This window comes from Castanea sativa, chromosome 6, assembly GCF_040712315.1.
Source record: "Castanea sativa cultivar Marrone di Chiusa Pesio chromosome 6, ASM4071231v1".
Classification (NCBI taxonomy): Eukaryota; Viridiplantae; Streptophyta; class Magnoliopsida; order Fagales; family Fagaceae; genus Castanea; species Castanea sativa.
Window position 1 is genome coordinate 56,779,885 of NC_134018.1, and position 10,823 is coordinate 56,790,707.

Below are 10,823 nucleotides of genomic sequence, written 5' to 3' on the forward strand. Positions count from 1 at the left end.
AAAACTCGAAGCGGGTTCGGGTTTTATAAAAAAATCCGAAACCCGACCCGAAACCCGCCCCGGATAAAAACCCGGTTATGGAGGATAAGACATTTTGTAAGAATTTCTTAGTCTTTTTCATTTGTTAGTTGGAGGATAAGACATTTTGTAATTTCCTAGACTTGTGGGATTTATTTTATAGCTTTTTAAGTGATTTGTTGATTTAAAATCTTAGTTGTGATTTGTTGATTTATGATTAACTTATAATTTGGTTTGATTTGGTTGCCCTATAATGTGGCCTAAATGCCAAATTTTGGCATTTGGGCCATGTTAAATGGCTTGAATAGGCTTGAATTTAGGGAAAAAATTTAATGGGCTTAAAAAAAAAAAAATTTTTTTGTTAGGCTAGATTTGGGCCCAAGAAGATAAACGGGGCCCGCGGGGCCCGTGGGGCCCGGCGGAGCGGGTATGGGCCCCGGAAAAAAAACCCGATTAATAATCGGGCCGGGTCCGGGTTCCGGGTCTTGGCCCGCGGGTCGGGTCCGGGTATGCAAAAACCCGGTCCGAACCCGACCCGTTGCCATTCCTAGACGGGACGGGGCCCGTGGAGCCCAGCGGGGCGGGTTTGGGGTTGGAAAAAAAAAACATATTTATTAAATGAGGCAGGTTCAGGTAATGGGTTCAAGCTCGTGGATCGGGTTTGGGCATAAAGAAACCCGGCCCGAACCCGACCCGTTGCCATTCCTAATTCCCGTGCGATACACAGTTTAATGAAGATTCATATGTAAGCTCAAAAAGTTTAAAATAATTAAAAATAAATTATTAAATAAATAGTAATATTAAATTATAAAATAAGTTAATGATTTTAATAAAAAATTTATTTTAAGATCTGATTGTTTAAAGTTTAGACTTTATCAGTGTTTATCTATTTTCATATTTTAAAATTCTCTTCCTTAAAATTCTCTTTGTGTCTTGTGTTAATTTCTTAATATAAGATATGAAATGAGTTTGATCATTCTTATTTGGATAATGTTTAATCTATGCTATAGCCATCACAAAACAATAGTAAACAAAATAGTTTCTTAATACTAATTTTCTTCTAGTGATAATCTAATTGAAAAAATCAACACACTCACAAATTAAATACAATAATCAAAACATACACAAAAGAGTTCAAAAATTGAGAATATAAAAAAAATATAAAATAAAAACTAACTTAAGAGAACTAAGAACTTAAATGGGTTTCTATTGTTTTGCTTCTTTATAGTAAAACTCTTTTGGCATAATATTTTGCACTTAAATTCAGAAGTAAAGAACAATAAGTAAGATGAATTTATTACATGAAAACATAAATGTAAGTTACATTTTGGAACCAAAAAAAAAAAAAAATACAACAACGTGGGGTGTATTGGGTGAGATTTAATTATAGGGAAGATTTATTGGTTAAAACTAGGAAATTTTTTAAAGCTCCTCCTTTTCAAAATTTTTTGTTTAATTTCTCTAATATGATTTGTTTTTCTGTTTCCAATTTTTTTGGATCCTAACGTGGCTTTTAAAAATACCAATTATATTATTATTTTAATAGCCACATAAGAGTGAAGTGTGCCAACTGTGCAATCTGTTAGCCACATAAACATTTTTCATTAATGAGTTAACAGTAAGGACCAAATTGATTTCAAGTTGGAATTATTAGGGACTAAATTGACTATTACCAAAATGTAGGGATCAAAATGACTGTGACCCCGAAATGTAAGGGCTGAAATTTTGTTTTCGCCTATATATATATATTGCATTTATGTCAAAAATATTAATTTATTGACATGTAATAATGACACAAATTGCATTTATTATCTATAGGCTGTAGACTTCCAACTCAATATATATAGTATTTGTAACACCGTGTACCATTAGCATAATGATCACTCTACAAGTATAAAATTCTTCTGGAGTGTGGAAGGGGTAAAGGCTAGGGTTCAAGTCTCCAAAATAAATATTTACACATATACACTTAGATTAGGTTATAATATAATTTTTATCCTGTATCAAAAAAAATATATATATATATATATTATTAATGAGATTATATATATATATATATATATTATTTATTAATAAGATTATTGCATTTATGTCAAAATATTAATTTTTTGACATGTAATAATGACACAAATTCATAGATCTTCATGTATTTATTAGGCTAAAATGCAAATTGTGTCATCTAAATTTGACTGAAATTCATTTCAATCCTCTAATTTTACTTTTGTTCAATTGAGTCCTCTAAATTTTTAAATTTATTCAATTCGGGTTTTTTGTCAAATTCGATTAAAAAATTTCCATTAAGTATACAATTAACTAATAGGAAAAAAAAAGAAAAAAAAAATCTCTCATAAAAAATCTACAAACATATTTTCATTAATATTAAAGTTATTTTCATGTGTGAAAAACTTTTTTTTAATTGCAATTTTTTATAAAATTTGACAGAAGACCTAAATTGAATAAATTTGAAAATTTAGATGACTCAATTGAATGAAAGTAAAGTTAGAAAATTAAAATGAATTTCAAGCAAATTTAGAAGGTGCAATTTTCATTTTAGCTTATTTATCATCTACCACTCTATAGGCTGTGTACTAATTATTTATTTCAAAATAGTTTATAATATAATTTATTTTTCACATTTAGTTGTCTTCGCAAACAACTGAAATAAGGTGAAAAATAACATTTTAGTCCCCTACATTTTAGGATAATTGTCAATTTGGTCTATACATCTTGATAGCAATCAATTTAGTCCCAGTCATTTTCAACTTGCAATCAATTTATGTTAAAACAAGTCTTGTAGCTCAATTGTTGACATCTTCTGGCATTTATAGCAAAAACATATGGCATTCAAATCCCTTCACTCCAACTATTCAACTATTAAAAAAAAAAGTCAAAAGATGTACAAATAACACATGCAATAAAGAATATAAAAAGAATATACTGTGCATTTAAATTGATAGAAATAACTATATATTTATCAATTCACTCAAGTAATATGTTCATATTCTTGATTTTATTTATATATATATATATATATATATATATATATATATATATGTTATATCTTTTTTTTGGTTAACAGACGATTCATTAAAAAAAACTAATGAATTACATCAGGTTCAAGACAAAGCCTGTTAAATAACATACCAGTGAGATTTTCCTCCAAAATACTCCTAATGTCCACAGGCGGAAAATCAAAAGAAATAAAATTAAGGTCCTGATCAGTACCCATCCTAGCAAGCACATCCGCACAGCAATTAGCTTGACGATAGCAATGCTAAAACTAGATCTAGCGAAACCGGGACACCATTTGCCTACAATCATCCAAAATATGTGAGATTACATTATTCTCTTAGTGTGGGTTATGAAAGATATCAACAATCACTTTAGCATCAAGTTCAACAACAAGAGACTAGATATTTAGATTATAGCATAACAATAGCCCATCCCTAAGACCCCATAACTCAGCCACAAAGCTGCTAATTATCCCAATACTCTTGGAAAACTCAACAAGCCAGTTACCATGTTCATCCCTCACAACACCCCCACAACCTGCTAACCCAGATTGCCAATGAAAGCCCCATCCATATTCAGTTTTGCCCAGCCTCATGGTGGTCTCTCCCATTGAACTCTTCTCATGATATTGCGTGCCAGACCTCTAGGCGAATATACACAATATATGAACTCCATCGTTTGATTGATTATGTTTGATGCCAATCCTGGGTTTTGGTTCTTCATATTGAAGACAAAACTATTCCTGCCTTCTAAGGTTATGTTCAAAAACTTGTTTTTGGAAATATAATGAAAAAACAATTTTCTTTTATTTTTGAAATCAAAATCATGTTTGGTTAGTAGAAATTAAAAAGATAGTTTTTTAAAGAAAAAAAATAAAAAATACTAAAATATGTTGTTACTAGGATTTGAACTCTAATGCTAACTCATTAAATAAGACAAGTTTATTAAATTTAATGCGTATTTTTATTGACTTTTGAAAAGTAGAAATTGAAAACTACGTTTTGCATGTTTTCAATTTTCTTCACAATTTGTGTTTTGAGAACAATTTTTGTTATCTATCTATTTTGAGTTGTCAAACAAGTTTTCGAGTCTCAAAAATAGAAAATTGTTTTTAAAAACAAAAAATAAGGAGAAAAACAGTTACCAAACATACCCTAAATATTCCAAACAGCAAAATGAAAAATCTTTTCCAAGGAGGTTTACCAACAAGGAAGCTATTACTCATCTTCCCATTGGTATTTCAACCATTCCTGTAAATTTGACATCCAAAACCCGTGATTTGTGGCTTGCACACCCAGTTGCCTCCACACAGATTGAACCCGAGGACAGTCCTTTATTGCATGCAGAATTGATTCTGCTTCTCTTTGACAAATGGGGGCAATACTCATCATTTACCACCCCTCTTCTCGTGAGACACTCCACTCCAATGCTATTGTGAGCACACATTCACAAGAATGTTTTAATACGAGGCAAAGTCAAGGATTTCCATAACCTGCAAGCTGAGAAAGGGGACTTGGATCAACACCCATGGCAAGACTATAGGCACTCTTTAAATAAAAAATGCCTCTAGGATTATCAACCCAAGCTAACTTGTTGTTGCCTTTTCCTGTTAGAGTAATTGGGATGGCTTGAAGCATTAATTTGACGTATGAGGGGAGATCAAAAGGAATCTGGTTCCAGTCCCAACCCGAGTCTTGCATGACATTCTTAATTTCCCAATTAGAAGCTTCCCATGTTAAAGATCCTTGGATGAGCTATCAAGGAGGACCTTTCTTCATCTAATTTCTGTACCTAGAGCTTAGCTTGCTATCCCTGCCTACCATCCACGTACAACCTTTGGTAAAAGACCTCTCTTCCTTTTTTGATTGCTGACTATGTTATATCAATTCACTCAACTTATAGCATATCATAGATGATTTTAGGATTCAAAAGAGTATCAAGTTCCATTTTGATGTATCATAAATGATTGAAGTGATATGTATTAAGAAACATTTATATGTACCTTCTGTTTTGTTATATTTTATTAATACTAAATAAGTGGACATATACTTTTCTTTTTCTTTTTTTAACATATACATACCTTACTTTCAAATCCACATATCATACTAACATAAACTCTCTTTTTTATTATTTTTTTTTATTTATTATACAAATGAGAATATCAAAACCTTTTTGATAATCTGATTATTCTCTCGAGTATATCCAATCCTTCTGTCCTACACACACCAAGTTATTACAGAGAAAAATCTCATGAAAATGGGCCTAGGATGATAGCAAGAGATTTTGAACCCAAGATTTTATGGATATTATGAAGCCTTAGAGCAACCACACCAGCTCGTGGTTAGTCTTTTAAAATACAAAAAGTGTTCAATTTTGCACATTTTAACCCAAAAACCCCTATACCAGTCTTTGTAAAAATGTCTAAATATACACAATGGTCTTGTAAATGAACAGTAACTGTGCATATATATACATGATTACTGTTTACCGTATAAATAATTTTTTATTCTTTTTTCTCTCCACTCTCTTTTTCTCATTTCCTTTCTCACCTCACTCTCATGGTTATTGTTCACCGTGTTAAAAAATAAATATTTTATTTGAATAAATGTGTATAATAAGTAAACTGATGTTGATGTTTTGTAAAAATGTGTAAAATAAAAAAAATAAATTTTAGATGTGCAAAATGAAAAAAAATTTGCACATACAAATGTAGATGCTCTTAGGAGCCATTTCCTTCTTCATTTTTTTGAGATGTTCATATTGAAATGGTTCAGAGTAAGTGAATAATTGATGATTGGGATTAAATTTTGGTGGATTCGTTTTAGATCCTTATATTGAAGTAGTTTCTAGGAATTAGTGGACAATTGATAATTTCATTATTTGGGGATAGTTGCTCAATGCTTTTTCAAGGTTGACAAGGCTTAGTTTAATATCGACAAGCCTTGTCAAGCATAACTATAGTCTATAGATTGACCAAGCATTAGCTTACCAGATTCAACAAGAGATCAATCACGATGCAGCAAAATTACTAATGAAGTAGGTTATATCCGGGTCTGGTATAGAAACTACAAACTTGAACTACATCAGAAATAGTAGAAAATTCAACATCTGTTGGCAAAAGTCAGTCGACAATTTGAATCTAGTCAAAATGTTGAGCAAAATTCCAAATATTTTAGCAGCTAAATTAAAAAAAAATAAAAATAAAAATAAAATTTAAAGTCCACGAAGAGATCTTGGTGCAGCAAAACCCACTTCTCCCCAGCTCCAAAAATGAGTACACATCTTAGAATAAGCAACAAAATCTAATTACCAAAAAAAAAAAAAAAGGAACAAACAAAATATAAATTTATAATCAACACATGAAGGCAAAATCATAATAAAGATATAAAACAGCAAAATGAGCAACAGTTGCAATGCAAGTAATCAAGCAACCACAACCTACACAATGGCAGTAATTACAGAGTACACCGTCATATAACTATCCCAAAAAAGGTTAACTCTTTACTGAGGATTTGATTGTAACCAGTCTTGTAACTCGTATGTAGCATAAAGCAATTGAGCTTGCAATAGTGCTGCAGCAACTTGAAAAGGCCCAAGCACAAGAAAATAGAGCGGGAATTACTTAGGAATCCAAATGTGACAGCAAGTCCACACACAGATTTTCAAACAGGTTTAACAATACAATCATCTATGCTCATGCCATATCAGCATGAAAGAAAAGAAAAGAAAAAAGAAGAAAGAGAGGCAATTTTTGGTATTTGCACCCATCCAATCTAAAAATTCTTTTTCTAGAAGTATTACAACTGAGTGATGAGTAGGCTAAAATCCAGTCGTGATGAGTAACAAAAACCAACCCAAAAAAAAAAAGGCTTCAGGTAAAGCTGTTAGTGAAATGAAATTATTAAACAAGACTTATCATAGGATATATCCTAATCTTTTTCCTCCCAAAACCAACATGTTATCAGGGACACTAAACAATACAAATTTTGCACCTTATTAGAACATGAGGCATAAACAACACAACCTTACTCTCCATCATTATTCATGGGAGAAGGAAGTGCCATTTGAGCTAGAGCATATTAGCATAATTAGTCATAAAAAATAGAACAAAGTGTAATAAAATTCGGCTAATCTACTTTTTTAACTTTAAATATTCAACCTAATTTGATCAAATATATAGAATAGATGATAGTTAGATGGTTAGAACTTAAAATGCAAAATAATTTTGAATTCCCCTCCACTGGTCGTAAGCAGTCCCTTTTTCTTCATATAATATGGCATAAAAACCTAATTGCATAGCTAGAACCATAATTGATCTACACCATGAAATGATTAAAATTCCACAAGGCCTTCCATCAACTCTAATAGAATATTTTAATGAGTCAATACTTGGATAATCATAAAGGGTTAATAATTTATTTCAGAAACAAAAAAAAAAAAACAAAAAAAAAAGAGCAATGCTAGTACCACAACATTTTACACAACATTTGCCACAACTTGTCACATGGTGAGCCATGAGTGATGAAGAAAAAATTGTGAGTCCATGTGGGTTCACATCTCCACCACTCACAACTTGCCACGTGGCGAGTTGTGACAAAAGTTGTGTAAAATGTTGTGTTACTAACATTGCTCGAAAATAGTGCAAAACACATTGCGTGGATGAGGAAAATATATATCAACCAAAAGCAAATATTGATAATATTACAAACCACCACTCTTATAGGTCAAGAACACGCCTTTTTAAGGAGGATCAAGTATCATACCTTCTTCAAGAGACTCACATGTCAAAAGACTGTGTGTGTGTCCAATACGATTTTAACATAGTTAAACACTAAGTATATTGTTGACACATTGGATACGATGTGATCAAATCTTGCAATCCAAATACATGCTTTACAACAACAATTCCAACATATAAAAAGACGTTCACGTAATGGAATTTGGTTATCAAACTTGACCATTGGATAGCTCAAACTATACAAATTGTCCACAATGACATGTTCGTATGAAAAAAGGATTAGGATATAATTGCTACATTTGGAAACAAGAAGCATACTAAAAACAAATGTTAATTTGATGAGTTTTAGCCAATCAATTTGAATATCCTTTCCAAAATAATCCAAATTTATCAAATTTCAATGTAAAGATCTTCAAATTAAGTTTATGGTTAGTAGACTTGATCTACTAAATGAGACCCATCATGACCCTTTTTTCTTTTCTTTTTTTTGTTAACATCACATATCAAATCATGTAGATATTACAAAAAAGGATTGGGAACCCATATGATGAGTCCCACTTAGTAGATCAACTATACTAAAAATCAGCTAAACTTGATTTCCTACATTAAATTTTAAATTTGGTAATTTAAAAATCAATTCTTAAAATATATTTGAGATATTAAAACAATAAACATAGATGGTTAAAACTCATCAACTTGAATTGACTTCTAACCAATCCTTTTTCTCAAGCTGTTGCATGCGAACCTATTTGACTGTTTAGTTGGAACAACTGCAGGTAAAAATCTTGATCTTAAAGTAGACACTAGAGACCTTCCCATTAATTCACATATGAACTTGATAGTAGTCCTGTACTCCTATTCTTTTCCCTTAATATAATGCCAAGGAACAAAAAATTATCATCAACCAAATTTCAAAAATAAAAAAATGAATACATTCTTTGAATGTGAAATAGATTGCATACCAATGATTAATATCTATACCCCATATAAAGTTGTCTAAGTATGTTCCAAAGAAAACTAGCACAAGAAAACTGTGTGTGTTTCAAATCAATGCTAATAAAATTAAGCCTAAATAGAAAGGATCTCAAGAAAACAGAAACATCAAGTGACCCTACTTGATTGCCTATGAAAAAGAAATAAATTAAGTCAAAATTATGAATTCTCCGGAATTTTCATCATTTGGAAGCCACGAAAACTTGAACTCTCCATCCACCGACCCCATCAAAAATTTCAGGTTCAGTCGAGTAAAGCTCTAGTTTTTATGCAACCAAATCGAAAAACCATCAAAGCCATAATTTCACTTCCTTTACTTTCCTCAACTTTCTGAGCAACCAAACAGGAACAAAAGAACAACATTATTAAAGCAACCCTCGAGATCCTGCTTGATTGCCAATGAAAAAAGAAATAAATTAAGTCAAACTTATGAATCCTCCGGAATTTCCATATTTTGGAAGCCATGAAAACTTGAAACTCCACACACCCACACCATAAAAAATTTCGGGGTTGGTCGAGTATGGCTTTCGGTTTCGTGCAGACCAAATTGAAAAACCCCATCAATGTCATAATTTGACTTCCTTTATTTTCCTCAACTTTCTCAGCAACCAAACAGGAACACAAAAACAATATAAGACACAAGAGATCACAACAAACAAGCAGCGTTGAACCATAAAAGAGCAAACTATAGACAACAAAAGTGCTTTTATGCAAAGACCCAGATGAGAATTAAGCCCAAAACCCCAACATAAGAAAACCCCCATCTGGTAGCTGTAAAAGCTTTAAACATTGGAAAACCATAAACACCAAAACCCCCCACAACACTTATCGTAGCTCCAATTCAAGTATCTTTCTAAACCAAAACTAACACGGGTCTAAGAAAGCATGAAAGATTTTGAAATCCAAACAGAGCTAGCTTAAAAAATAACATAATGAACAGTAAATGCGATACCAAACAGGGACCGAAACAATTGGAGCATATTTTCTCACCGAGCAAACGGCTCCAGCGAAGATTTTCCGGGAAAGTTTGAGATCTGAGAAAATTTAGTTTCAGAATAAAAAAGGGGAAGTGTTGAGAAAAGGGTTTGGGAAGAGAAGCAAGGTGCTCACTGCTCACCCTCGGAGAAGAGAAGATGCTGTGGGTGTGTGTGTGTGGTTGAGACTTGAGATAAGGAACCTTTGGGAATCTAATATTTATAGCCGATATTTAGGTGGTAAATTTTGTAAAATAATATTATTTTTTAATGATAAGTAATTATTTAAAGATTGATACAGTTATCAAATTATTTGGAAACTTTTTTAGTTTTTTAAAAAAAAAAGAAAAAAAAAAGACGTGAAAAGTGAAAAAAAGGGAAGGAAAACACTTAAAAGAAAAAAAAAAGTTTTTAGATGTAAAGAGGAAGAGAACGGAAAATAATAATAATAAAAGATATATTACTATTTTATCTCTATAAATTATAAATTTGTATACTCTATGGTAATTAATTATGATAATATAAAAGTAATATTAAAAAAATTCAATTCGTTCTAAGATTTGTGGGTTCGAGTTAACTCAATTAGTAAAATTTTTAATGTTTGAATAAGAGATCTGAGGTTTAATTCCTGCCTACACCCAAAAACTGTTATAGGATGAAACTCTCTCTTAAAAAAAAACAATTCTTTCTAAGATTTATGGGCAAATTACATTTTACCATCTGAACTATACATCAGATTAATAATTTTGAATGCACACTTTGCACCCTAAACTATCACACTTATGACACTTTACACCCGATCTTAAACTATATATCAGATTAATAATTTTGAATGTACACTTTACACCCTAAACTATCACACTTACGACACTTTACACTCGACGTTACTTTCACTATTAAGTTTAACATAAATTAATAGCATATAACTTGTAAATGATTTGCACATGATTTTGATGAGGTGAAACAAAATTAAAAGACAAAAACACCACACTTCACAATCAATTAAAACAAAAACTTTTCCTTATTTTTCCGGGCCCTTGCCCTCTCTCAAATCATTGCTGGAAAGCAAAATATTTTAGAACATAATC

The 10,823-nt window shown here is 31.4% G+C and overlaps 1 long non-coding RNA gene across 1 annotated transcript; it reads right to left on the bottom strand.

Moving 5' to 3' along the window:
* Window positions 1-6,023: 6,023 nt before the first annotated feature.
* Window positions 6,024-9,926, bottom strand: LOC142638392 (uncharacterized). Its single transcript, XR_012845010.1, has 2 exons — window positions 9,752-9,926; window positions 6,024-6,332 (listed from the first exon to the last, which is right to left on the bottom strand). It is a non-coding gene; the product is annotated as an uncharacterized LOC142638392 (long non-coding RNA).
* Between the last annotated feature and the right edge of the window lie 897 nt (window positions 9,927-10,823).